Source organism: Corvus hawaiiensis, chromosome 26 (assembly GCF_020740725.1).
Source record: "Corvus hawaiiensis isolate bCorHaw1 chromosome 26, bCorHaw1.pri.cur, whole genome shotgun sequence".
NCBI lineage: Eukaryota > Metazoa > Chordata > Aves > Passeriformes > Corvidae > Corvus > Corvus hawaiiensis.
The window spans coordinates 42989393-43014957 of record NC_063238.1 but is presented as its reverse complement, the minus strand read 5'-3'; the positions used below and the strand labels follow the sequence as shown (position 1 = coordinate 43014957).

Below are 25565 nucleotides of genomic sequence, written 5' to 3'. Positions count from 1 at the left end.
TCGGCTGACTGCAGAAACTTTTTTTTTGGTTGCTTTTGTACTTTGAAAAGTATTTGTGGTTTGAAGCTTTTAATAAAAGTTCCCCTGAGCTGTGGGGTACAATTAACCTCCGGCATCTGGTGCCGGAGTGGACTTTGCTGGGGAAACCTCGTGTTCCCATGGAACTGCTCGGTGTCTTTGTGTGCATATCAAAAAGCAGAGGGTTTGGAAAGCTAAAAGCACGTTTCATTCTGCCACCAGCACACTGAATATGCCCTGCAGAACCCTCTGCTTGCTTGCATTTGAAGTTTTCTGTGACATTTTGGAGCTTGAGGTGCATCCTTGTCTCTGGGAGTGCTGCAGGAACAAGGAAATGTTTGTTTGCAAACCCTTGCGTGGGGTGGCGGCCTCAAGTTTTGCTTTGTGCTTCATTCTGCACAAAGGATTTAAGATTCAGCAGACTGAATCCTAAATTTTTACTAGCTGTGTGCTGTGGAGTGGGAAGGATTGATTAAAATATGAGGGCTTTCCCCCACCCTCTCCTTTTTTTGTTTAGCAATAAGGTTTATACTTTTTCAAGCATTTATCCCTTTTTCCAGGCTGGTTTTTGCCTTTGCAGTGGGGCTGTCAACATACAGGGCCCCATCCTGCCCTGCTGGGCTCTGCTGTGGTCCAGGTGTCCCTGCAGGTGTTTCTGGTCTTTAAATCACCACTGACTCAGGCCAGCTGCTGTCTGACCCCTTGATGCTCTCCTGCTCCACTGTCTTCTCCAGCTGTGATGCCCTTTTCCATCTTATCTCCAGATGGACTCTGGATGTTTTCTGGAGTGTTAATCATAGAATCATTGAATGGTTTGGGTTGGAACAGACCTTCAAGATCATCCAGTCCCACGCCCCTGCCATGGACACCTTCCACTATCCCAGGTTGCTCCAAGCCCTGTTCAAGCTGGCCTTGGACACTTCCAGTGCTGGGCCCAGCTTCTCTGGGCAGCCTGTGCCAGGGCCTCACCACTCAGTAAAGAATTTCTTCCTAAAATCCAATCTAAATCTACCCTCATTTAGCTTAATGCCATTTCCCCCTTGTCCTATCCCCTTGTCCTGTGCTCTTCTGGAAAATCCCTCTTCATTATGTTGGTGCAAATTCAGGTTTTAAAATCCCTGATGTGTCAGGGCATTGCTGTCTGACCCCTTGTTGCCTTCCTGCTCCACCATCTTCACCAGCTGCAACATCCTTTTCCCTCTCATCTCATCCTCAGGTTGGTCTCTGGACTTTTTCTGGAGTGTTAAATGTGCTGATTCCCACTTTCCAGTGGTCATCCAAGCAACAAATCACCGTTCTTGCATTCTCCAAGGCCTCCCACCTTGTTGGTTTGCTTTTGTTTATTAATGCAATTAAAAATTAGCCCGACCACTGATGCAGCTTTGATGGACATGGGAGAGGCTGATCAGTGCAGCCACATGTCCTGCTTGGTCCAGGCTTCTGATTCAGATTCCATCCCTGTTTCCCCCTGCTATCGTGTCTAAAGCAAGACTTTACTGTGAGGGTGAGGAGGCCCTGGAACAGGTTGCCCAGAGAAGCTGTGGCTGCCCCATCCCTGAAAATGTTCAAGGCCAGGTTGGATGGGGCTTGGAGCAACCTGGGCTAGTGGGAGGTGTCCCTGCCCATGGCAAGGGGTTGGAACTGGATGATCTTTAAGATCCCTTCCAACCCAAAGTGTTTTGTGATTCTCTAAGTTATTTATTTGAGATTGGCTAAAGAGACTGATAGAACAGAGATTTCAATATTGCAATATTCTATTCCCATCCTGTCTTGTGCAAGCAACCTCATTCATTTTCTCACAACTCTCTTTATTTATTTATTTATTTTAAATATTTTAAACCTCTTATCGTTTACTCCTCATCGTGCAACCCTCTGGTGTGACCAGGCTTCCCAGCAAGCAAGATGCTTGCTCTGGGTCTGGAGAATCTTTACTGGGAGTGGAGGAGAAATAAGTATTCTGTGTCTTAATAAATTTGCACATTGAGATTAAAGCACTTAAAATCTAATTGAAAAGAAAAAAAAAGACGGAAGCTGAGAATGAATGAGTCTGTGCTTCTCTTTCCTTATAAATATATATATGAAATGGTATTTTGAATTGTTGGTTCTTCTGGGATTTCAGGAATATTTAAATAGAAAGTGTGAAAGGGTAAATAATATCAAGATAAAAATAATACTTTTGATTCCCTCCTTGTACCATAAACACATTCTGCTCGATGAAAGTGGAATGAACTGTTGAAAATTTTTAATTTACTTTTCCCATCTTTATTATCCTCCTTCCTGCAGTTCACCTACTTTGTGCAGTCGGGTGAGCTGGGTGGCTCTCACTTGGGTTTTTATGGACCTTCCCAGGGTTGCTGGTGCTTCAGGGGACTGGAAATCTGTGACACCTGAGGGTTTTGGGGGGGCAGGAGGAGCCTCTGACTGTTTTATGTAGGGGTGGAGTCGTCATTGTCAGGGCAAAGGCTGCTTTCACTGGAAAGGATGAGTGTGTCCATGTTTGATCCCAGTGAGGATGGATGGATGGATGATGGGTGACTGGGTTTTTCCACCCAGGGCATGGTTGGTCATGTGTTCAACCTCTGGTGTCCAGGCTGGGGGATGAACAGATTGAAGGCAGTCCTGGGCAGACAGGCCTGGGGGTGCTAGTGGATGAGAGGCTGGACATGGCCCATGTGCACTTGGAGCCCAGAAATCCAAATGTGTCCTGGGCTGCATCCAAACCAGGGTGGGCAGCAGCTGAGGGGGGATTCTGCCCCTCTGCTCCACTCTGCTGAGACCCACGTGTAGAACTGCATCCAGGTTTGGGGTCCCAGCATAGGAAGGACATGGAGCTCTTGGAGCGAGTCCAGAGGAGGCCACCAAGGTGATTAGAGGGATGGAGCCCCTCTGCTCTGCAGCCAGGCTGGGGGCTGGGAGAGCTGGGATGTTCAGCCTCCAGAGAGAGCATAAAGCCTCTTCCAGTGCCTAAAGGGGCTCCAAGAGAGCTGGAGAGGGACTTTGGACAAGGGCCTGGAGTGAATACAACAGGGGGAATGGCTTCCCACTGACAGAGAGCAGGTTTAGATTCAATATTGGAAAGAATTTCCTTGCTGTGAGGCTGGGGAGGCCCTGGCACAGGTTGCCCAGAAAAGCTGTGGCTGTCCTATCCCTGGAAGTGTTCAAGCCCAGTTTGGACAGGCCATGGAGCAACCTGGGACAGTGGAAGGTGTCCCTGCCCATGGATGACACTGGATGATCTTTAAGGTCTCTTCCAGCCCAAGCCATTCCATGATTCCTGACCATTAGAATGTGTGTCCTTCCTATGACATGATCTACTCAGTCTGAATTTAATACAGCTATTTAAGCATGAGCCTAAGTCACAGCTGAAGTAGCAGGGTGTGGCTCCATGATGATGCTTGCGGGGAAAATGCTGCAAAACTTCTTCCTCAGCAGCATCACCAACCTTTCAAACTGCATTGTGTTTTGCAGAACACTTTTTGCAATGTGCAAATCCAAAATGTGGCCCCAAACTTGCGTTGGTGTTTTTGGCAGTGTCATGGGGCACTGCAAAGCTGGAGGGAAGCTCTGCCCATCATTTGATGTTGAGTGCCCAGAAAGCTTCATGAAATATTTGTGCTCTTTTTCTACTGCCAAAGAGCCAGAAGTGTGTATTTTGCTGTCAGAAAGGTTCTTTGTGGTTTTTAATAATACACTGTATTTCCCAAAGAATATGGTCAAGATAAGACTCCTACTCCCTATTTTTTTTCCTGCTTGCCTTGCAAATGGTGGCGTCTAAGATTAAAATAACGCAAGAGTTAAATTAATCTGATTTAACACTTGCAGGGAGGTTTCTATTTAAAACTCTTTTTCTTCGAAGTGTCACTAGTCAGGAAATTCAGTAGGCAGGTGCCATCTCTTTGTTGCAGTGCATGGGCACATCTCTGCAGTGTTTCTGATGATGGAAAAAATAGCATTTAACTAAAATAAAAAAGGGGCAGGATGGATTATCTTATTTTTTTATGTCCATTTTGCGTGTCCATTAGAAAAATAGAGATTGCACTGGTGATCAGTTGCTTTTTAAATATGTCCTGAAGATTGGTATAAAAAATAAGAAGAAATGGTGTATCAGCAGGTGTTTTTGGATGTTTTGGTTTTTTTGATGGGGTGCAGAGCTGTTGGGAAAAGCTCTCCCAAGGGCAGTTTAGGTGTCTTGGCAGTTCATCTGCTGGGATACTGCAAGAATAATCTGGACAATATTTTCCAGCTTCTCCTTTAATGAAGTCAAACTCGGCTGCAATACCTGTACTTAGTATTTTTTGTTTTTTGTAAAATTCCTTTTTTTTTTGGAAGTAAATACTCATGTTGGGTTAGGTGGTGATTTCTTCACTCTCTCTGTCATCTCTTCCCTAAATAAAAGCAGAAAATAAGTGCAAAATGTTTGATGCTCTTCACTGTGTGGCATTTGTTTTGTTCTTGCTCTCCTGTCCCCCCTGCTGCAAAGCCAGGCATTGCAAAAATATGATTTTTTGAGGTTATAGAGGACTTTATTTGTCCTCCTTCTCCTCTCTGCATACATTTATTGTCATTCTAGTCTTGAATAACTTGGCCATGTATTTTTTTTCCCCTTGTAGGACCCCTCCATCATCTGGTGCATGGAGTAAAGGAGTGCAGGAGACAGCCGTGCTGTAGGATTTTATTCCAGAGCTGTTGCCATAGTTCTTATTTCTGTAAAATAAAACATTTTCTTCTTCCACAAGAGACTTTGATCACACTCATTGCTGAAACCTGTTGCCTTTTTTTTTCCATTTATAATGAATCTTCTTGTGATGCTTCTGCGTGGAGGAGGGAGGTGCCTCCTTTATTTTTCTACATGTGAAAAACCAGGCAGATTTGGAGGTGTTACAACCCAAATTTTTGGATTAACCCATTTCTTGGCTGTCTGAGATGCCAGAGACTCAAATATGGTATGAGGGAACTCCCAAACTTGCTATTACTGGCTGCTTTGTACAAAATCCCATACACAGCCAGGAATGCTGTTTCTCATCTTTCTTCCCCCACTTCGAAGTTCCCTTATTTATTTGTGATAGGACAAGGGGGAATGGCTTTAAGCTGAAGGACCTGAGCAACCTGGTCTAGTGGAAGGTGTTCCTGCCCATGGCAGGGGTTTCGAATGAGATTATTTTTAAGGTCCCTTCCAACCCAAACCATTCTGTGATTCCATGATTTACCAACCTGTGACATCTCATGACTGTGATCACAGTCCTCATGCAATGGTGATGCCTGTCCAGTTTGTGTAGCCCAATTTTGGGGTGACTTAGGGGAGAAAAATCCTCATGGGCTGTTTGGGGAAGATTTGGATGATGTCTCACTGGGTCTACAAGTTGTGGAATAGTCACTTCAATTTTAGATTCATTGAATCGTAGAATGGTTTGGTTTGGAAGGTACCTTCAGGATCATCTCATTCCAACCCCTTGCCATGGGCAGAGACACCTTCCACCAGACCGGGTTGCTCAGAGCTCCATCCAGCCTGGCCGTGGACACTCCAGGGATGGGAAGTGTTCAGGATCAGAGGGAGCAGTGGTTGCAGCTCACTGGAGGTAGTTGCAATTAGATTGTAGCTGAATTATTAACAAATGCTTTGCAGCATCCTGGGTCCCAGCATGGAGATGTTCACCATGCTCCAAGTTCTTCTAATTTTGGAGATAAAAATGCTGCTGTGCATCTTTTTGGAGATGGGGGAGGTCGATGAGGCTGCAGGTGCAGTGCTGGCTCACTGGGTAGCACCTTGTTTCCTGTAACCCTGTACATGACAGATTTTCTTGTTGGAACCTGCAGATCTTCAGATTTTCCTTTGTACAAAGTGAATCAAGAGCTAAAACTTAATACAGCTTTTCACAAACAAAACCAATTGATTTGTGATCTCTTGTGACACTATTCGCTTTCTAGACTCTCCTGAGAACCTCCTAATTTCTAAAATACCTGATTTATACAAGTTTAGACATAGTGTTAGATAGCTTGAGATGTAATTTACCTTCCCCAAATGTTTTGATGTGTTCTGTTGTGTGTCTGATAATCCCCAGCTGCTCCCTTACCCGAGTGCCTGTCATTGCTGGGATGACCCTAATATCAGTCCTATCAAATACTCTGCTGCAGGTTGTGGATGCTCAGTGAAAAAACATGAAAAATTAAGCTTACAAATATATGTCTATTATTAAATTAACAAGTAATTTCTGTAATACAGTGCATAAGATGCTATATATAAAATTCACATATATATAATAATACTGGATGTGGTTTTGTTTGCTTTTATGTTCTGTTTTTTTGGCCTTTGTTTTAAAGAATTGGAAGTTTTAGTTTTTTCTCTGCCAAAGGTGCTGTGGGATTGATGTGGGCAGGGTGAGGCCATGGTGAATACTCATAGCTGTGATCAGGGAAGTTTGTCCAACCTCCTGATGCTCCCCATCCTCTTACAGACTATCCCATGCAGATTTTAAAGCTATCCAGAACTGTGGTGATGGTGAAAAGTCATTTTACTAAATCTACTTTTACTAATGATAAATATGGTAAAAAAATCTAAAATAATGGAAGTAGTGGTGCTTAAATTGTGTTGAAGCCACTGCATGTTAGAGGCTTGATTTCTCAGTGTCAAGGACCTTCAGCTTCCATGAACAGCAAGTGCTCTAAGATGGAAATAGGTGGCAAAATGTGGGTGTGGAAGCCTGAGAAATGCTGTCCAAAGTTTTTGACACTTCTATTTTAGAGAACAACTGTGTGCTTTCCAAAGCCCTCCTAAGTTTTGATCATGCACCACAGGGAGGTTTCGTAGCTATGGGTGGTTTTTCTAAAAATGTAATGGGTTCTGTCCTAGCCAAGTGCCCAAACCAGCCCCTTGGAGAGGCGTCTTAGCAAGTGGTGAAAACAGGATTGCAATATTTGTGTAAAACAGGGCACCTTTGAATTTGGAAAAGCAAACTGAGAATCTCACTGCAGATATTTTCCTGTTGATCATCTTCAGAGCTGAATCAGATGGGTTTCCTGGGATTCTAGAATGCTTTGGGTTGGAAGGGACCTACTTCCAACCCCCTGCCACAGGCAAGGACACCTTCCACTGTCCCAGGTTGCTCCAAACCCCATCCAACCCAGCCTTGAACACTTCCAGGGATGGTACATCCACAACTTCTCTGGTTTCGTCTCCTTTGTCCCAAACATAAGGCAATCATGAGACTGGAATTCTGGTTGGTTGGGGTTTTTTTTTTCCCCATTATGACAATACTGGCAAATTAATTGTCAAGATCCTCTTCCCTGTGCATGGAAATCAGGGTCTGCTTTTTTATTTTCTTTTTTCTGTTTCTATTTTCTATTTTTGCACATTATTCACATGTTCCTTTGTTTCCTTTCATATATGCAGATGTCCCACAGGCTCTGAGGTCTTCAGGCTTGCTCTTTTTTCTTTGGCCAGTTCCTTTCCTACTGTGCTGTGCTTGCCATCCTTTTTAAAATTAATTAGAATTTAAGTATAATCTCATACTTAGAAACAGGGTCGTGCATCGTAGTCCTGTTTATGAGGCATTTGAGCACAGAATATAAAGAGTGTGTGCAGAAAATAGTCTGGAGGTCCTGCTGTCCCCAGGGGCACTCACTGCCTCACTGCCTCACTGCCTGTACTTCCTGAATTTGATCATCTCTTTTCCTTTGCTTCCTGGTGAGACCAAAAAGAGTTTTTGAGTTTTCCTTGAGTGGCTGCTTTGTGGGCTTGAAATGCTGCTGGCTCCTTCAGTCCCATTGGGCTGTAAGATCCTAGATCCTTCTGCTGGGAGGGCTTGGCCTTTCCTTCTTTTCTTCACAGCAGAAAGGAAATTGATTTTCAAAATTTGTGGTTCTTCCTGGGTTGGGGCAATAATCCAATTCCTTGGAAGAAAGTGATGGCCTGCAGGGTAAGGGATGAGTGGTCTCCATTGGTCATTTACATGCAGATCATAGAAGGGTTTGGGTTGGAAGGGACCTTCAAGACCATCTTGTTCCAATCTCCCTGCCATGGGCAGGGACACCTTCCACTCGACCAAACTCCATCCAATCTGGCCTGGAACAGTTCCAGGCAGATGAGTCCTTTGGCTGCTTCCCTCTGCAATGACTTTGGTGTAGGGAGATTTATGCACTTGATGTCCTCCTTGCTCCTTTCCCACGCCCCAGAGGAGCAGATGGTTGTCATGAGTGGATGTCATCTCGATGGACATTATCTCAAAGCCTACCAACATCATGATAAAACCCTTGTCGTTGGCTGAAGCAATGTCTTCTGGTGGTTCTCCACCCTCTGTTTCCATTAACTCACCATCCTGGGCAGACTGAGCCTGGTTATTTTGCCTGGCTGGCTGCAAACCACTTTGCAAAGTCGCTTTCCTGAGCAGACCAGGGTGACCTTGCACTCGCTGATTTGGTAGCTGGGCTCCAATGCCGACTCCCTGCGTGGCATCTCATAAATAGCTCCGGTTTTCCGTTTCATTTCCCAGACCTGTTTACACCTTGCCAGAAATAATTACAACCTCTGAGCCTGGGGTTTACTGGGTGAGGGGGAGGAGAGCAAGGAGAAAAACCTGCAATCCATGTTTTTTCGTGCGCTGTCATCAACATGGTGCTGCCAGCGGGATCAGGATCTCCCTTCTGGGGCATGAATCAGGCTGTGCTCACGTCCGCCCGGCATCGCTCCTGTTCTGTGCTTGAGAATTCTTTCCCTTCCTCTGTTCAGCATCATCTTAAATTCATATCCCAGGTGGTGCCTCCCTCACCTGCTTTATTACCTCTTAATGTGTTTTCCCAATAATGTCTTGCACACGGATAAACTTCTCCAGCTTCCCTCGTAAAACCGGCCCTTTCTGCGCTCTTCCTCCTCCGGCGCATGTGCATTTTTCCTCCATCCATGCAGAGCTACTTTTCTCCTTCTTGCCATGTTTCTTTGAGCACCTTGGAGCCTGCGTGTTCTCCTGGAGAGGCGGGTGGATGCCATCACTGCCGGTTTTGCATCCAAGCCGGCGCTCGCTGTGGTCATGTGTGGAGCCGGTGGGGAAGGCTGGAATATTTTTAGCCTGCACTTCTGTGAGCTGCTCAGGGGGCCGCCCACAGCCCAGTATTAAAATAATAGCGGGGACATTGGGTAAGCTCTGCAGCAAAATGTTGATATGCAAATTGCCATCTTAAGAGCAAACCTCAAGGCGATTTTTGGCAGTGCATGCAAGTCTCCGGAGCGGTGTGTTTTGAATAAAGATTACAGCAAAGGGATTTCGCCTGGAGGCCACGCTAGTCTCATTTATTCTGAAGCTTAGCAGAGCTGGTAATTCAGTGTTGGAAGCCAACAGGGTGAAACGTATGCACCTTTAAAAAGGCATTAGATTAGCATTGGCGAAACGAAATGTCACGTCACCTCTGTAACTGAAATTTCCAGGCTTGCAGAATAAATTTGGTTGGGTTTCATTTGCAAGTAGTTCCTGGGCGCTGTCCAAGGAAGAGGTGGCTCTGATAGCAGCAGAGTTGGTTTGGGAGGTTTCAAGGCATTACCTGATCATAAATGAGCTTGTGCCAGCTGATTCCATGCTACTTTGACTTTTCTTTTCAACGGTGATGGACAGCTTGGCTGTTGGAAACCTTGCAGTAAGAAATCAGATCACATATGAATTCCTTATTTTGTTGGGTTTTTTTGTTATTTTCTTGGTTATTAAGGTGGCACTGCTGGGAAGGAAACAGCAGTAAATTCACAGAATATTAGAACAGTTTGTGTTGGAAGGGACCTGAAAGATGATCTCGTTCTGACCCTCTGCAATGGGCAAGGACACCTTCCAGTAGACCAGGTTGCTCCAAGCCCTGTCCAGCCTGGCCTTGGACACTTCCAGGGATAGGGCAGCCACATTACCATTTATAATATCATGTCAAACTTCCCATCCACCTATATCCCCAAGTCTTTCCTCTCCTCAGGGCTTTTCTCAATGAAGGATTTGAATTCTTTCATTTATTCCAGTTTTTGAGGAGCAAGAACGAATTTGTAGGTGTTTTCATTATTCTTTGTGCCCTTCATCCATCAATGCCTGGGCACTGATGGGTGAAGGAAAAGTTCGTATCACAACAAATATGTTGCTCTAGAATTGGAAACTGGCAGTAAATGAAATAACTTGTGAGTTTTGGGGTTTGCTTGGGGTCTTTTTATTTGCTTGGGCTTTTTTAATTCTTGAAGATTGTTACAAATCCATCCCTTTTAGAAGCTGGAGAGGGATGATTTTGAGTGGGAAAAAAAGTAGTTGGTAGCTAATTTTTCTCTCTTTGAATGAAGCATGGAAGAACCAGGTGGCTTAGTCTTTGTGAGAACACATTTGACTTTGATACAAGTTTGTGTTGATCAGATCTTAGTTCACTTGTATCCTTTTACTTTAATTATACGTTCCAACACCATGAGACTTTTAAATATCAGATTTTGAGAATGTTCTCTGCCAAAACTGCACGCCTTAAGTGCAGATCCTGTTGGCAGGCATCTCAGGAGCTGCTGACTTCCTTCTTTTGTAACCCCGTCCTCTCTTGACGAGTTTTTTTCTCCTTAAAATTCAAACGTTGTTTGATAAAACAGCAAAGCTCACGGGTGTGTAGCCCTGTGAAGATCACTGTGTCCTGCTTGCATCCCAACAGAGCCAAGTGAGTACAAGAAAAACATATTTCAAGTTTGGTTCAGGCACATCTTGGATTTTCCTTGTGTCTGTCCTTTGGTACATCCTGCTTCTCCCAAGCCTTAAACGCAAGATGCTGGTTTAGTCTTCTCATGCTGCCTTGTGCCTTGCTGAGGTATTGATTCTTCCCTCCAAGGTCATGAAACTCTGCTCCTGACTATGAAATGCTCCAAGTCTCCACCTCTTGATTCTTCTTCCTTCTTGGTGATTTAATTTGTAGGAATGTTCTTAATCTTCCCCAAAGTTTGTTTTTTAGTGGTGTATCTTCAGGGAATATCACAGCTGACTGTCATGCCAGTGTTTTTGTCTTTCCAGATTGTGTTTCCTGAAATTTCCCATCAAATCTGTGTTCAACTCCTTCTGCGTTCAATCTCCTATTTTAAAGTCTTTATTGCAGGAATTATCTCTTTGCTCTGTATTTATACAACATTTCATGTAATGCAGATGTGATTCCAAAGTGGTGCCTTTGATAACACCTTTAAAATTGTTGTTTTGGTAGTTAACAATCTTGAGAATGCTGTCATTTTATATAAATATTTATATATATATATATATATATAGAGGCCAGAGACAAAAATTAAGACATTGTAGATGTTGATACTTAAAAATCAAATACAAATAATAAAAATGTTTTTCTGGCCCTACCTTGGTTCCTTTGGTGGTTATGACATCAGCTGCTTTCTGTGGGGCAACTGAAATGCTGAACTCTGATCTCAGCAGATAAGAAATATTTTTGTAAAGCTGTGCATTCAGACTAATTCTGTCTGCTGTAGACTGTGCTGAGGATTTGTGATCCTCAGCAAGCACTTGACAGATCTTAACTAGTTCTGCTCTGTCTTGTCAATCAAAATTAAACACCCACCTCACTCCTTCCTACTTTCTCTCTCTTCCAGCCTTTTTATTTAGGTTGGTCATTAAAATTGCTCATAACCATAGAAACGAGGAAAACCCGCCCTTACTTTCCAGAGCCTTAGTGTGATATTCCTGCTCACATCATGTGAGTTACATACACGATGGCTTAAAAAAAAACCCCAAAAACCTGCAGGTGGGCGGAGTTGTCATTAATTCCTCCCTATACTGGAGTCGTCCCTGTGGATGCCAACCAAGGATCATGTCCCTCTTGCATTCGTGTATGGAGAATGCAAGAAGGACACAAAGGAGAGGCCTTGCTACAGAGAAACCATCAGAAAAAGACTGAATGGGAGAAGAAGACAGATCCATTCGCAGGATGGAACTGGTGGGAGGATGAGATAAGGAGAAGATGGGTGGGCAAGAAGTCTCATGTGCAACGCGGTGTGTTTTTGATCATTTCAATATTGGTTTTCATCCTCCTAGGGCTGCCTTGGGTGCTTTGGGAGATGGGCATAATGATATTTCTGGGAAGTTGGACCACCAGGTTTCTCTGCTTAAGGACCCAAATCCCCACTTGGCAGGATGGGGTGTGCCATGACTTAGCTTGTTCTGAAAAATTGAACTGACCACTGGTTTTTTTTTTTTTTTTGCTTGTACAGGCAGCTAAAAAATGCTTATCCCTAGGCTACATGAGGGTGATAAAAACTCCTACCTTAGTAGCCATGAGCATCTTGAGATTTCAGAGCTGGACTGTGTGTGCTGGACAAATAATTCTGTTTTCATTTGCCTCGATTTGAGACAAAATTTGTCATTTCCCTCCCCACCTTAAATTGCAATAAATCATATGTAGGAATGTCTCCAGGACAAAGATGTGGATTGTTCCTGAATTAGTTGCATGTAAAAGTTTCACCACTCTTTTATATGAAGGCTTGTCTCTTGGGAAGAGGAATTTTGACCTTTGGACAGAGAAATAACAGGAAGAAGTGTTGTGTGATGTGGCATGACAAGGTGTTGCTGAGCAACATCTTAAAATTTAAAGGTCTTACTTATTTACCCTGCCTTTGAAAACTGGTTCTGGGAACTGTACTTAAAGGCTCTTAATCATTACTTTTGCCCATGTTTTGGGTCTTCTGCTGTTGGCTTTTGAGGGTGTTGAAGTCGATTGTGTAATCAAAGAGGAGGAAAGGGTAATTGGATGGTTTTTCTAAGGGTAGAAAAACTCAGGGCACGAGCTCCTTTGGCATCCTTTGCTCCTCTCTTCAGCTCCAGTGTCATCCCATGTGATTTGACTTTCTCCATCATCCCATCATAAGGAGGGATTAGAAAGCTTTGATGGTTAGTCTGGAAGGTTGTGTCTTGTGTGATGATGCTCCTCCTGCTTAAAACAGGCCCACAATATCAGCATTCTGATTAGAACACTTCCTTTGAGGAATAATTACTGTAAAAAGTGTAATATTTCTATTTCCTTACTTTGCACAGTGTGTAAGTGCCTCTACCTGAGTTTCCTAAACCATTCTTTTTCTTATTTTCTCTTTTATTTTTTTATTAAAGCATAGTAAACTGCATTAAAAGTGTCTTAAATTCCTTCTGAAATATTAATTTCCAAATTTGGACCAAAAAAAAGAGATCAGTTGTGAAAGCGTGTGTGTGGGAAATTAGTTTATGATGTCATTACAGTCTCCAGAGTTGTCTGAGTCATTGAATCCTTATGGATGGCTGTTCCTGATGAGATGAAGTGGCCTCAAGTTGCATCAGGAGAGGTTTGGATTGGATATAAGAAAAATTTCCTCACTGAAAGGGTGGTGAAGCATTGGAACAGAGTGCCTGGGAAAGTGGTGGAATCACCATCCCTGAAATTATTCAAAAGTCCAGTGCTGGGTCCACTTGGTTGTCTCAGTTGTGTGGTTCTCTCTCAGTAATCTCTTTAGTTGCACGGGCTTTCTTTTTGCAGGAGATGTAGTAAAAATGTAGTAAAAATGTACTAAAACCAGATCCAGTTTAACTGGCTGATACTGACTATAAAATAGGACATCACTAAGCAGGGGAAATGACAATGATGTGAAATCACAAACTGCAGAAAATGAAAATTACTTGCTGTGCTTCACTAGGCATCCCCTAATGTTTGCACCCTGAAATTAAAGGGAATAAGTGTTCTTTTGTTTCCTTTTTTGTGTGTATGTTCCATTGTCAACACACATTGTGTAGGCCAAAAGCAAAGCTTGCCTAATAGATGGATATGTTTAACAAATTCACAGGGTGTGAAAACTCCCAGTTGAATCTAAAGATATGGCTAAAACCTCAGTCTTGGGAATCCCTGAGCTTCAGACTGAGGGAAACAGAGCAGATAAAAGCCTGTTTGTGCTTTTCACATCTGATTTGGTTTTTTTTTTCTTTTATCTGAACAGGAACAATACTGCTGAGCTGGGCCTTGGGTCCACTGGGTTATTGCTACTAAGTTCCCAACAAGCGGCTCCACAACACAGCGGAATAAAATTGTGGGTGAGGTAATTTTTGCTGTTTTCTTTCCTTGATAATCCTTCTCATTTCAGTTTTTTTTTTGTCTTTGATTTTGGTTAGTTTTCTCCATATCCTTTCAGCTCATCGGAGGTGATGCATGTTGTAGAGGCAGGCTCTGGAGTGGGGGTGTAGGAATGTTGTGGGCTTCGTTCTTGCAGATGTTCACCTCTGGATGCCATCTTCTGCTCTTGCAGTGGTTTCCTTGTTTTAACTGGTTAATATTGGGTGATCTCCATCCAAATTCTCCCCCTGACATCTGATCTTGGCTGGTCATTAAGCTCTGGGATGTCCCCTGCTCATGGTACGTTGACTTTGAGTTGGGCTTTCTGGCCAAAGCCAGAGTTGCTGGGAGTTCTTTGCTAGGAACAGATGGTCAGTGAAAGTTCCATTTTTCAAGGTGTAACAGACTGTGTCTGGGAAACCTATGGAGTTCTTTAAAAGCAATAACAGTTTTCTTAAACTGCATCTGTTTTTCCCACCTGGAATATCGTTAACGGTAATTTGTATCATGGCTGGAATAGTTGCTTTATGGACTCCAGCTTAATAGGAGGAAATAAGTCTTTTCTTGGGTGTTTTTGGTTTAGTGTCTGTTTTTTTCTTGTTAGAATGCTATTATGGAATTAGTAAAATGGATAGGTTTTATATATTTATCTGAATTGATCAGCTATCTTGCAAGAAGAAGTTGAAGCTATTGAAGAAATTTGAAACGAGTCCTAAAAATGTTTTCTAAATTTTTAAATATTTTTAATTTCTCTACCTCCGTTTTCCGTAGCACTTGGAGCATTGGCATCCTCCAGCCCCGATTTGTACACAGAGCTAAAGAGATTTGTAACGTTCAGTAAATAATATGCATAAATTGTGCCTATTAACGTTCTGAGTAATTACCAACAACAGAGTAAATACAAGGTTAATGAGATTAATGGGGCAGAGGAATGAAAGCTCTGAGTGCCCCTCCCCGTGGCCCTGGAGCCCGGGGTGGCCCCGTTTCTGTTGACGAGCCCAGCATGGCTGGAGCTGCAGCAGTGATTTTGCTGCTGTTCCCCATACAGAGCCTAATGAGTTCCTACTGCTGGCATTTTGCTTTAAATGCTGTATAATATTATTAAATCCCACTCCTTGCAAGGTTTTTTTTAATAGTCTTTATTTATGGCTTTTTCCCCTGTTTGTTTCTGGTTCTGGGGCTCAGTGATAAGGTGCCTGATTGGCCCTAGTCCTCTGACATCTTCTCCCAGACATCTGGTACCCTCCTGGATGTCTCCTCAAGGCCACCAGAGGAACTGGCCAAAGTCTTTTTGTGTTACTGTCAGAATATTGTACGCAAAAGTACATTGAGATTAACCCTTATTTTCTTATCCTAAGCTCCATCTTGACTTGATCTCATTTGTCCTTTGCCTTTTTCCTCTAAGAGTTCTTCATTACATGCTCTCCATTAAGTCTTGCAGGGACAGAAATTCCAATTTCCAAGCAAAACATGATTATTTTTGTACTCTAGTATCTCTCAAGCCCTCTCTCTTTTCAGTGCATTTTCTGCTCTCTGTCCATCATCCTCCAGGATCCTGTGGCAGTCTTCAATGTTTTATCAATGTCAGTACCCCAGAATTGTTTATTTGAGTTTTCTCCACCCAAAACTGCATCTGCATGGTTCCCTCAAAGCTCTGGGCACCAACTCCCCTTGCTGGTCACTTCACAAACTGCAACCTATTTTTTTTCCTATTTTAGATGAAAATGCCTTACCCAGAAACCTATTTCGTTTACTCAAGATAAATGTTGTACTTATGACTCTGGTTTTTCTTGTTCCAGCAGTTCTGATTAAGCCATGAACCTTCAATGTAAGCAATTCAGGTAGAATACTGGGCACTGCACATTGCCTAGATGAATTATTCACCTCTTAGCTTTTGTTTTCATTTCTTGGGTGTTTGGTTTTCTTTTTCGTGTGTTTTTTTAAAATGTATTTTATTATTGCAAGATATTTTGCTCCTATTTCAATTGTGTAGAGCAATGATTTCTCTCTCCTCTCAGTTCTTTTGTATTTTGGTGTGAGGTTGATTGGTTAAGGGACCAGGAACACAAGTAGTGTTCTCCACTACCATTCCAGTTGCAGGGAATAATGAGGGAGAACAGGGAAGATCCATTTGATTAACACCTGCCTCTGAACCTGCATCAGGAGATCCTTGCAGCAGCAAAGGCACCACGATTACTGATGTGTTAGAAACCATGGAAGTGCCTGAGAATGGCCATGTAGGAATTAGGGCTTCTTCCCCAAAAAAGGTGGTGGGAACAATAGCCCAGCTGAAGTGCATCTGCACCAGTGCCCACGGCATGGGCGACAGACAGGAGAAGCTGGAAGCCACTCTGCAGCTGGAAAAATATGGCACAGTTGTTGTGAGGGAAACGTGGTGGGATGACTCCCACAGCTGGAGGGACAGGGACAATGAAGTCCTCATAATCCAAGGGGAAATGGTTAGTGACCTGCTGTGCCACCTAGGCCAGCACAAGTCTTTGGGGCCAGATGGGGTCATAGAATCATAGAATAGCTTGGGTTGGGAGGGATCTTAAAGATCATCCGATTCCAATTCCCCTGTCATGGGCAGGGACACCTCCCACTAGATCATGTTGCTCCAAGCCCCGTCCTGGCCTTGAACGTTTCCAGGGATGGAGCAGCCACAGCTTCTCTGGGCAACCTGTGCCAATGTTTCTCCACCCTCATTTAAAAAAAAAAAAATTCCTTAGAAACTAAAATGATGGGGTTTTCTTATGGAACTAGTTCCTCCCCTGTGGTATGAAGACATGATAAAAGGGCATTCTGAGGGAGAAGAAAGTAGGTCTTGAGTTTTTTTTTTGGTGGGGTGATCTCTCCCCCGTTTTCCCCGCTCCCCATTCCAGCTGGTAACTGGGAGAGCAGTTGGTCTGAGTGTTGTCTCTCCATGCTGAGGCTGTGGCCAGGAATCCCATTGCTGGTCAGCCTGTGGGGAAGTTGTGCTGGTGCTTCCAGATGTTGCAATGCAGCTGGACAGAGAGGTTGCTGAGCTCCAGGACAGCGAGACCTCCATCAGGCGAGGAACGTGTTAAACCGTAACGTGTTCAATGCTCATAGTTTCATTTGGGTATTTTTGCAAATGGAAAAGTGATGGAAACAGCAAATGTGTGTGTGAGTGCAAGGGAGGGACTCTCACATATTCCTGTGCGAGGGCAGGAGAAACGACTCAGCTTGCTGCAGCTTGTTACTAATATTTGTGTCTGAGTGCTTAAAATTTCACAAGAGATATTAAGACTTGAGAAATCTATTTTGTTGCCTTGTAAGTGTATGATTAAACCTTCATCATTTTCTTCTTTTTCACTGTGGGAATCTTTAAGTCATTATGCTTGTTTTTTTCAGGCATCATATTGAAAGCAAAGAGTGATGTCGTTACTTATTTATTTTTTGGAACATGCTCCTCCCTGCCTGTTTTATGCAAAAGCACTTTAATTGATCTTGCAGACGGTTGAGAAGAGGACAAAGAAGAAAATATTTAATGCAGCATATAATTCTTTCTGGTTTTGCCTCAAAATAAAAAGACACTTTGCAAGGATTTATGTATCTAAACACGTTTTATGTAGACAGCACAGCACGTTTTATCTGCCTACTGCAGCAGGCTGATGCAAAAAAATGCCTTGATCAATGGTATGAACTGGTTCAGGGTAACTCCCAAACGGTTCCACTGGTGAGCACATTGCCAGTTTCTTGCCACCTTGATTACAATTGTTGTGTATTTTTATGTTTGTGATTTTTTGGACTATTTTAATTTAATCTACTTGAACGTCCATTCCTTGCTGTGCTGTGCTGAAGCACAGTAACATCCCATTCAACCAGGAGTCTTTCCTGTGCATTTTGCAGCTTCAGGATGCTTTGGATGAGGTGAGAGGACTGTGGTTTGTCTTTAATTCTCCTACTGCATCCAGAGTTTAGTCAAGCCTGGCAGTTGAACACAGATTGCCTGAACTGCAAAGCATCACTTCAGTGTCAACACCTCCCTTCTGTCTATTTAAGGTAAAACAACTGCGGGGATTTGATGCTGTTGTTCATTTTCATTCAAGGTTTGAGGTCTGAACATCTTCAATGCTGGTGGAATCAGGAATATTTATGGGCTGGAGTCACCTTGCTTTGGCTCTGTTGTTGTCTAAGGTCAAATTAAATAGTGTGTGTCAGGTCCTGTTCCATGTTTGTGATTTGTTGTGGCTGAGATGTGGAATACACACGAGTAAATGCACGCTTACATGGTTTGCTCCTTCAATACTAAAGATTTCTGGGGATATCTGGACATGGCCTGCAAGAGTCAGCTGAGAGACTGCCTGAAAGCTCTCCCAAAAATAGAGAGCTTTGGGAAGCCCTCTGTAGCTTGGGAAGACAGGAAATGTGGAGCATGGGGTTGTTGTCACCTTCCTGTGCTGGAGATTTCACCTTCCTGTGCTGGAGATTTGGTGAATTTAATTGAGTTACAAATACTTGGAAGTTGTGTCAATGTCTCGAATGTCTCCAGCAAGTGAAAATCCCTTATTGAAATAGGTTTTTGATAGTTTGGAGGTTTTCAGCTGCATTCATTTGAAATATGCCTTGTGCCATGACTTAAGAGTGCATTTTCAATATATTTTTGGGTCTCTTTTATTTAATATTGAGCTTGAGAAAGAACAGCCCCTGTCAGCCGCCCTCCCTCCAAAAAGAAGGATGAGTAAAAGTGGAAAATAAGCAAGAAGAGCTTGTCATTAAACCTAAATCCACTTATAAACATCTAGTAAAAAGGCATCTTTAGAAGCTCATTCTGTACTTTTATTGCAAGGATGGTGTTATACTACTGTATATATCAGAGAACTGGGTAACAGCACGTCCTCTGTCCTCAACAACTGCTTAGAGCTGTAGGTTTTTGTGTTCAAGCCGATGAATATTTTAGCTTGATGTCTCCAAGGGTAAAATGAAGGAGTAGCTGCTCTGAGGGATTAATACAGAGTGAATTAGATGTTTGTAAAAGGCATGAAAAGCTGCAGTCGCTGTATTGAATCCCAGCATTGGCAATGTGAGGCGAGATGCTGTGCTGCATCCTCCTGTTGCAGAGGGACATCCATCTGGATTGCAGGATGAAGACAGCTGGTTGTTTGTTTAGTGGGTGCTTAGATTACATTAAAAAAGGGGGGAAAAAAACCTTACTCCCCACTCCCTCTTCTCTTTCCCAGCATTCATCATAAAAATTGTTGTAGGAAACCTCAGGGATGTTGCTTCTCTTTTCCCTCACAGTTTCACCAAGTCCCACAGGCCAAGTGCTGGTGGGTACCACGAGGATGATGTTTCTTGACCCCAGAAGATGCATCCCAACTTTTTCTCCCTGTCTACCAGCTATGAGGCAGGAATAACACAGCCAGTGAGCAAGGAGATGCCCAAGGAATAGCTCACAATAGAGGGTGGTGGTGTCCTCTGAATGTCCTGCTCCTACAGCATTACCAGGATAGGAGCCAGGCACCATCTTTGACCTAGGTAGCCACTCACTGGGGGTATTGAGACCTGTTTTCCCACTGCCAGGGTTATTCTGGAGTCCCAGCAATGCTTGGAGCAGCCCAGCCCTTGTTCTGCTGGCTGGGCTCGGAGCTGTTTATTTTGTCACCTTCTCAGAAACCGCTCTCAACTCAGCTTGCTTTTTTTTAGAAAAGTGCTTTCATCATTTGTGATCCAAAAGGCTCTCCTGCAATGGAGGAGGTTTGGGCTGCTATTTTTAACTGAATGTTTCGTTGATCTGATTTACAGCACAAGCTTCTGGTCCCTGTCTCAGGAAGAGAGTGGAGAGGCAGTTGTGGTGTGGGGCAGGGAGGGAGCGCTGTGGGGAGGTCTTGAGTTACCTTCCTTGTCAGAGCTAATTCATCACAGAGCTGCAGCCCAAAGAGGCTTTTTTGCATGGTTTTAAGCCACTAGAAGTCAGGGCTTCACTCTCTTGTAAGTGAATTAATGGATTTCAGCCCTGTCCAACATTTTGGCCTTGGTGTGCTAAGCCAACACCAGAGTCTGATTCATTCCAAACAAAACCCTACCAAAAAATAATTTTAAAAATGCTTAGATTTTGGATAGACAAGATGCAGTTTCCACTCTTACGAAGCAGCTTATGCTTTCTCTTGGGTTAAATTAATCTTACTGCATTCCCAGCTGAAGAGCCTGAGTTTCAGCTACTGGGACATGGTGGGTCCTTGGCTGGTATGGTAGGAAGGAGGGTGGTTTCTTCTGGGCAGTGTCATTCTCTCCTGGAGAAAAGGAGGCTCAGGGGGGACCTTATCACTCTCTACAACTATCTGGAAAGAGGTTGTGGTGAGGTGGGGATCAGTCTCTTCTCCCAGGTGTCAAGTGACAGGTTGAGCAGAAATGGGCTCAAATTGAGCCAAGGGAGGTTTAGATGGGATTTTAGGAAACGCTTCTTTACTGCAAGGGTTGTCAAGCATTAGAAAAGGCTGCACAGGGAAATGGTGGAGTCACCATCCCTGGAAGTGTTCAAAAAATGTGTGGATAGGGCTTTTGAGGACTTGTTTTAGTGGTGAGCATGGTGGTGGTGCTGGGTTAACAGCTGGACTCTATGATCTTGGAGGTCTTTTCCAACCTTAATTCTCTGATTGTCTGTGATGTGGAGAGCAAAGCCTTCATGGAGTGTAAACCAGAGCTGGGAGCACCTGAAACTTTCAATGACAGGTTTGAGTGTTCAGCTCAGTCCTAACCAAGTGTGTAAATAAAGCTGGAAGCCTCAGGAGTGGGTTATTTTTCTACTTGGTGAACCAGAAAATTAAATACAAGCACAGTATATGGGGCACAGGTCTGAAAGTAAGAGCAGATGAGCACCACTGGGTTGTTTTCAGAAATTTTTTTTTTTCTTTTTTTGATAGTTTGAAATCTCTCACTTCCTTTAAGGCTCTCTCCTGTTGATGTCTTTCTGCCTCTTACACTAAGTAGGTTGATGGAGTTAATCACATCAGAGAAAAAATTACAGTTCACTGATTTTCTCCTCCACCCAACCATCAATGTATCTGTTCGCCAAGCACGTAAGGACTTAATATCTCAATGTCCGCAAGGAAAACTCAGGAAAATTCACTGATTATCTGTTGTTTTGGTATCATCCAGCCTATCAGCACGTGTCCAGGTCTAGATAACCCATTGTTTTCTGCTTCCAAAGCTGTAGATGCTTTGGAGAACAAATTGAGGCATGGATGGGACTCGGAGCTGAAGAGGGAGGGAGTGTCCATGGATACAGGGAGGACGTGGAGAGGTTCTGATAGATATGGGGATATGGAGGAGGGGAACAGGGGTTATCATGGTGGGAAGCATTTTGTAGGGGACATGGGTGGGGATTCACTGTGGATTTCTGTAGTTCTCAGTGTGTTGCAGAACAGAGATGTGTGGCTTTATCGCTGCTAAGCCTTGTGTTGACCAGACAAAAGAGTAGAAGGGACGTGTGTCTTTTTTTTCCAAGATGTTCTGAAAGTTGGGCATTTAGGACATTGTCCTTAATCTTCCTGATCCAAAATAACTGAATTACCTAACATTCCATATATTTGGTGTATGCCCTCTCCTCCCCTGGAAGTGGAACTGATGATAATGTCCAGGAACTCGATTATGAGAAGTAGCACCTCTGTGAGGTCAGGGTGGCTACCTGTGTAGCCATCTCATTCTCAGGTGTTTTGAGGCAAGCGTGTCCATGTGGATAGTCCAAATTTAGAAAGGAAAGTAGGGTGAGATTCAGCCTGTTTGATTGAGCTTCTTCATATATTCACAGAATCACAGAATCTTCAGGGTTGGAAGCGACCTCTGGAGTTCATCCAATCCAACCCCCTGCCAAGGCAAGGTCACCTGGAGAAGGTGACACAGGAACACATCCAGGTGGGTTTGGAATGTCTCCAGAGAGGGAGAATCTGCTCCCTCCCTGGGGTGGGGGCAGCTGTTCCCGTGCTCTGGCACCCTCCATGGAAAGCAGTTCTTCCTCGTGTTGGGGTGGAACTTACTGTGTTTTAGTTTATGGCCATTGACCTTATCCTGTTGCTGAGCACCATAAAAAGAGCCTGGCACCATCCTCTTGACACCTACCTTGGAGATATTTGTATGGATTGATGAGATCCCCTCTCAGTCTTCTCTTCTCCAGACTAACCAGGCCCAGCTCCTGCAGTCTCTCCTCACAAGAAAGACTCTTCTCCTTAAAATTCCCAACTGGATTTGGAACCATGGAGAACCCACTGAAGCCAGTGTGTGTCAGTTGTCTGTTGATGGCATAGAATCACGGAATCATGAAGTGGTTTGGGCTGGAAGGGACATCAAAGACCATCCCATTCCAACCCACTGCCATGGGCGGGGAACCTTCCAGTAGACCCGGTTACAGTCAGTGCAGACTTCCATTGTGTTCTTCCAAAAAACAACTTAAAGAGTCTCCCCTTTACTTGAGAAACTGTGTTTTCATCAGATGACAGTGTTTGGAAGGGAAGAAGTGAACTCTTTACATTGCTTATCTCCTGTGTCTCAGTGCTTATCTCCTGTAGTGTTCACAAAAAGGCTGAAAGCTGAAGCGTAGCCAGCTCAGGGCAGCAATCCCGTGCACTCTGCTGCAGGGAGATCCTGGCTCCCCAGGCTTCTGCACTAACAGGAATGCGCCATCTGCGAGGCAGGAGATGACTCCAAACTGTTCTGTTGGTATGGATGACTTTGCCAAGGAGGAGGTTCCCGTCACACTGGGTGCTACTATTGATGGCAGATGATGCAGATCTTGTGTGCTCCATCATGAGCACTGGAGATGAGCTCGCTCCTCTGCCTGGAGTGAGGAAGGCTTTTGCACATCCAAACTTCCTCTCTGGTTGCTCTTTTCCCTGAATGGCCAAAAAAGCTCATTTTTTTCCTGTTGAAATGTTGTTTGTAAACTTTTCTGTTATCTTCTGCTGCCTTCAATTTACTAATGACCTTTCCTGCAGCCTGAATGCAGTGTTCCTGGTACTGTGAACAATGTAAACTGTCTTAAATTATACCCCTCGTCCTCCATCCATCTCAGTTTGGTTTTGCAGGGAGATTGTGCATTATCACTTGGAGTTTGCTTTCATAATTGAGGATGGTGATAAATAAATGCTGCTGGTGGCAACTGGAGAACGTGGACTGCTTTAACCAGCTCAATATGTGGAAAATAAAGAAGAAGGGATTTTTAATTTTTTTTTTTCTTCACATACGGCTTGTATAGAGCTCTGTCTCCTTCAGCCTAGATTTTCTAGGGTTACAGGCGAAGATGCTCCCATCATCAGATTTTCCTGCCTCGCATCTGGAAGTGCCAATTAGGGTCATTGCAATAAAGGCAGCTGCACTAATGCAAACTCTGCTATGTGTGCCTTCCTTTGCATGCTTCCTCTGCACCTGGAATTGTTTCCCTCTCCATGAAATGACTTTTGATTGGACACCTACAGGTGTGTTGCTGTATTTTTCTTGGTAATCTCTGTCACTCCCTTAATTTTTACACTGCAGTTTAGCGGAAGGGCTGTTGAGATCCAGCTGTGTTGGCATTCATTAGTTTTGCTCTGACTTGACTGCAAACAAGACCCTGTGTTTTGTTTGCAGTCAAGATGGCGAGAAATCCTTAGAATAGAAAAGCAAATTCATGCAATGAATGATACAGATCTAATTTTTGGATTAAAGTGACAAAAATCAGGTCACTGTTGAACTGAAGGACACTTTCCTGTTAATTATGGTCCCAGTTTCTTCAACAATGGGAGAGTAATGTGGGTGGATTCATTTGTTGGAGCACAACAGATTTATGTTGGAAACAAACTGTAATTTTCTGGCTGAGCACAGGATACTTGAGAAGCAAGAACAGAGTCTTCAGGCCTCTGGTTGTGGGACATCTGCTTCTTACAGGGGGTTTTTGGGATGCAGTACACTGATACTCTGATGCTTGTCAGATTATGTATATGAGAAACCTAAGTTGCTGAATCATGTAATCATGGAATGGTTTGGGTTGGAATGGACCTTAAAAATCATCTCGTTCAACCCCCTGCCATGGGCAGGGACACCTTCCACCAGACCAGGTTGCTCCAAGCCCTCCCAGTCTGGCCAGGGTCTCACCACCTTCACAGAAGAATTTTTCCTTCCTAATACCTAATCTAAACCTGCTCTCCTTAAGTTTGAAGCCATCCCCCCTTGTCCTATCACTATATGTCCCTCTCCAGCTCTCTTACAGCCTCCCCCTTTCATGTACTGAAAAGCCACAATGAAGGTCACCCTGGAGCCTTTGCTTCTCCAGGCTGAACAATCCAAATTTTCTCAGTGTTTTCTCATAGGAGAGGTGTTCCATCCCTCTTCATGGCCCGGTTTAGAATTACAGAATTATAGAATCAAGTCCAACCCTTAACATTGTGCTGCCACATGAAAGTGACTTCAGAACTGGAGCATTAGTGGTTGACTCCATTACTTTTGGTTACACCACCAAGATTGGCCTTGCTTTTGATGGGGACACCAGCCAGGATGTCACGAAAGAAATGGCTAAAACATGATCCTGAGAAGGAATATCTCCATCTGCTCTCCACACTCCATCTGCTGAAGAGCAAGTAGAAGGCGCCTCATTCTCCACAGATGTGCCTTTCACCTCCTGGCACTTCATCTGCCACTTTCTGTGTCTACTCGCCACCTCCACCACCATGGAGAAACCATAAACCTGGTTGGTTTCCCATTTGTTTTCTCATAGATTATCCACTCACTGGGTAATTGCTGCAAGTGTGGTTTGGTCTGTTTCTCCACCCTGGTGCTAATTATCTTTCTTTCCTTGATTCATAGAATCACAGAATCTCAGAATAATTTGGGTTGGAAAGGGACCTTAAAGACCATTTAGTTCCAAACTCCTGCCATGGGCAGGGACACCTTCCACTATCCCACATTGCTCCAAGCCCCATCCAACCTGGCCTTGGACACTTCCAGGGATGGGGCAGCCACAGCTTCTCTGGGTAATCTGTGCCAGGGCCTCCCCACCCTCACAGGGAAGAATTTCTCCCTAATGTCCCATCTAAACCCACTCTCCTTCAGTTTAAGGCAATTCCTCCGTGTCCTATCACTCCATGCCCTCGCAAAAAGTCCCTCTCCACCCTTCCTGTAGGCCCCTTTTAGGTACTGGGAGGGGCTCTGAGGTCTCCTGGAGCCTTCTCTTCTCCAAGCTGAACAACCCCAGCTCTCTCAGCCTGTCTTCATAGGAGAAGTGTTCCTACCCCTAACATTTCCCTTGATTTTCAGGCTGATAACTATAGTTTAGGATTTCTAAAATTTATTTTTCTCTTTTCTCCAATTTGTTGAAGTTATCCAACAGCTTCAAGTTACAGGAGCAGCTGAAAAGGCAGGAGAATGAGACCAGCAAAAGGGGAGTTCAGTACAGACCACTGATGATTCTCATATCACTGTCAGTCTTTGTGATGATCATCACCATGTTGCTGGGAAAGGCTGAAAAAGTGACATCTGACACTCCAGAGCCATGGGGCCATTTT

General features: G+C 43.9%; 1 protein-coding gene across 11 annotated transcripts in view; it reads left to right on the top strand.

The window, feature by feature from the left end:
* The window catches only part of TSNARE1 (t-SNARE domain containing 1), a 461355-nt gene that overhangs the window by 1316 nt on the left and 434474 nt on the right, over positions 1 to 25565 (top strand). For 2 of the 11 annotated variants that reach the window (XM_048286671.1, XM_048286670.1), the window contains exons 1-2: positions 11847 to 11993; positions 13958 to 14047. The gene's annotated coding sequence lies outside the window, so the exon portion shown is untranslated. Of the gene's footprint in view, positions 1 to 10611; positions 10669 to 11840; positions 11994 to 13957; positions 14057 to 25565 lie in introns of those variants that run through there. The other 9 variants (XM_048286667.1, XM_048286663.1, XM_048286665.1 and 6 more) reach the window with 8 other exon arrangements.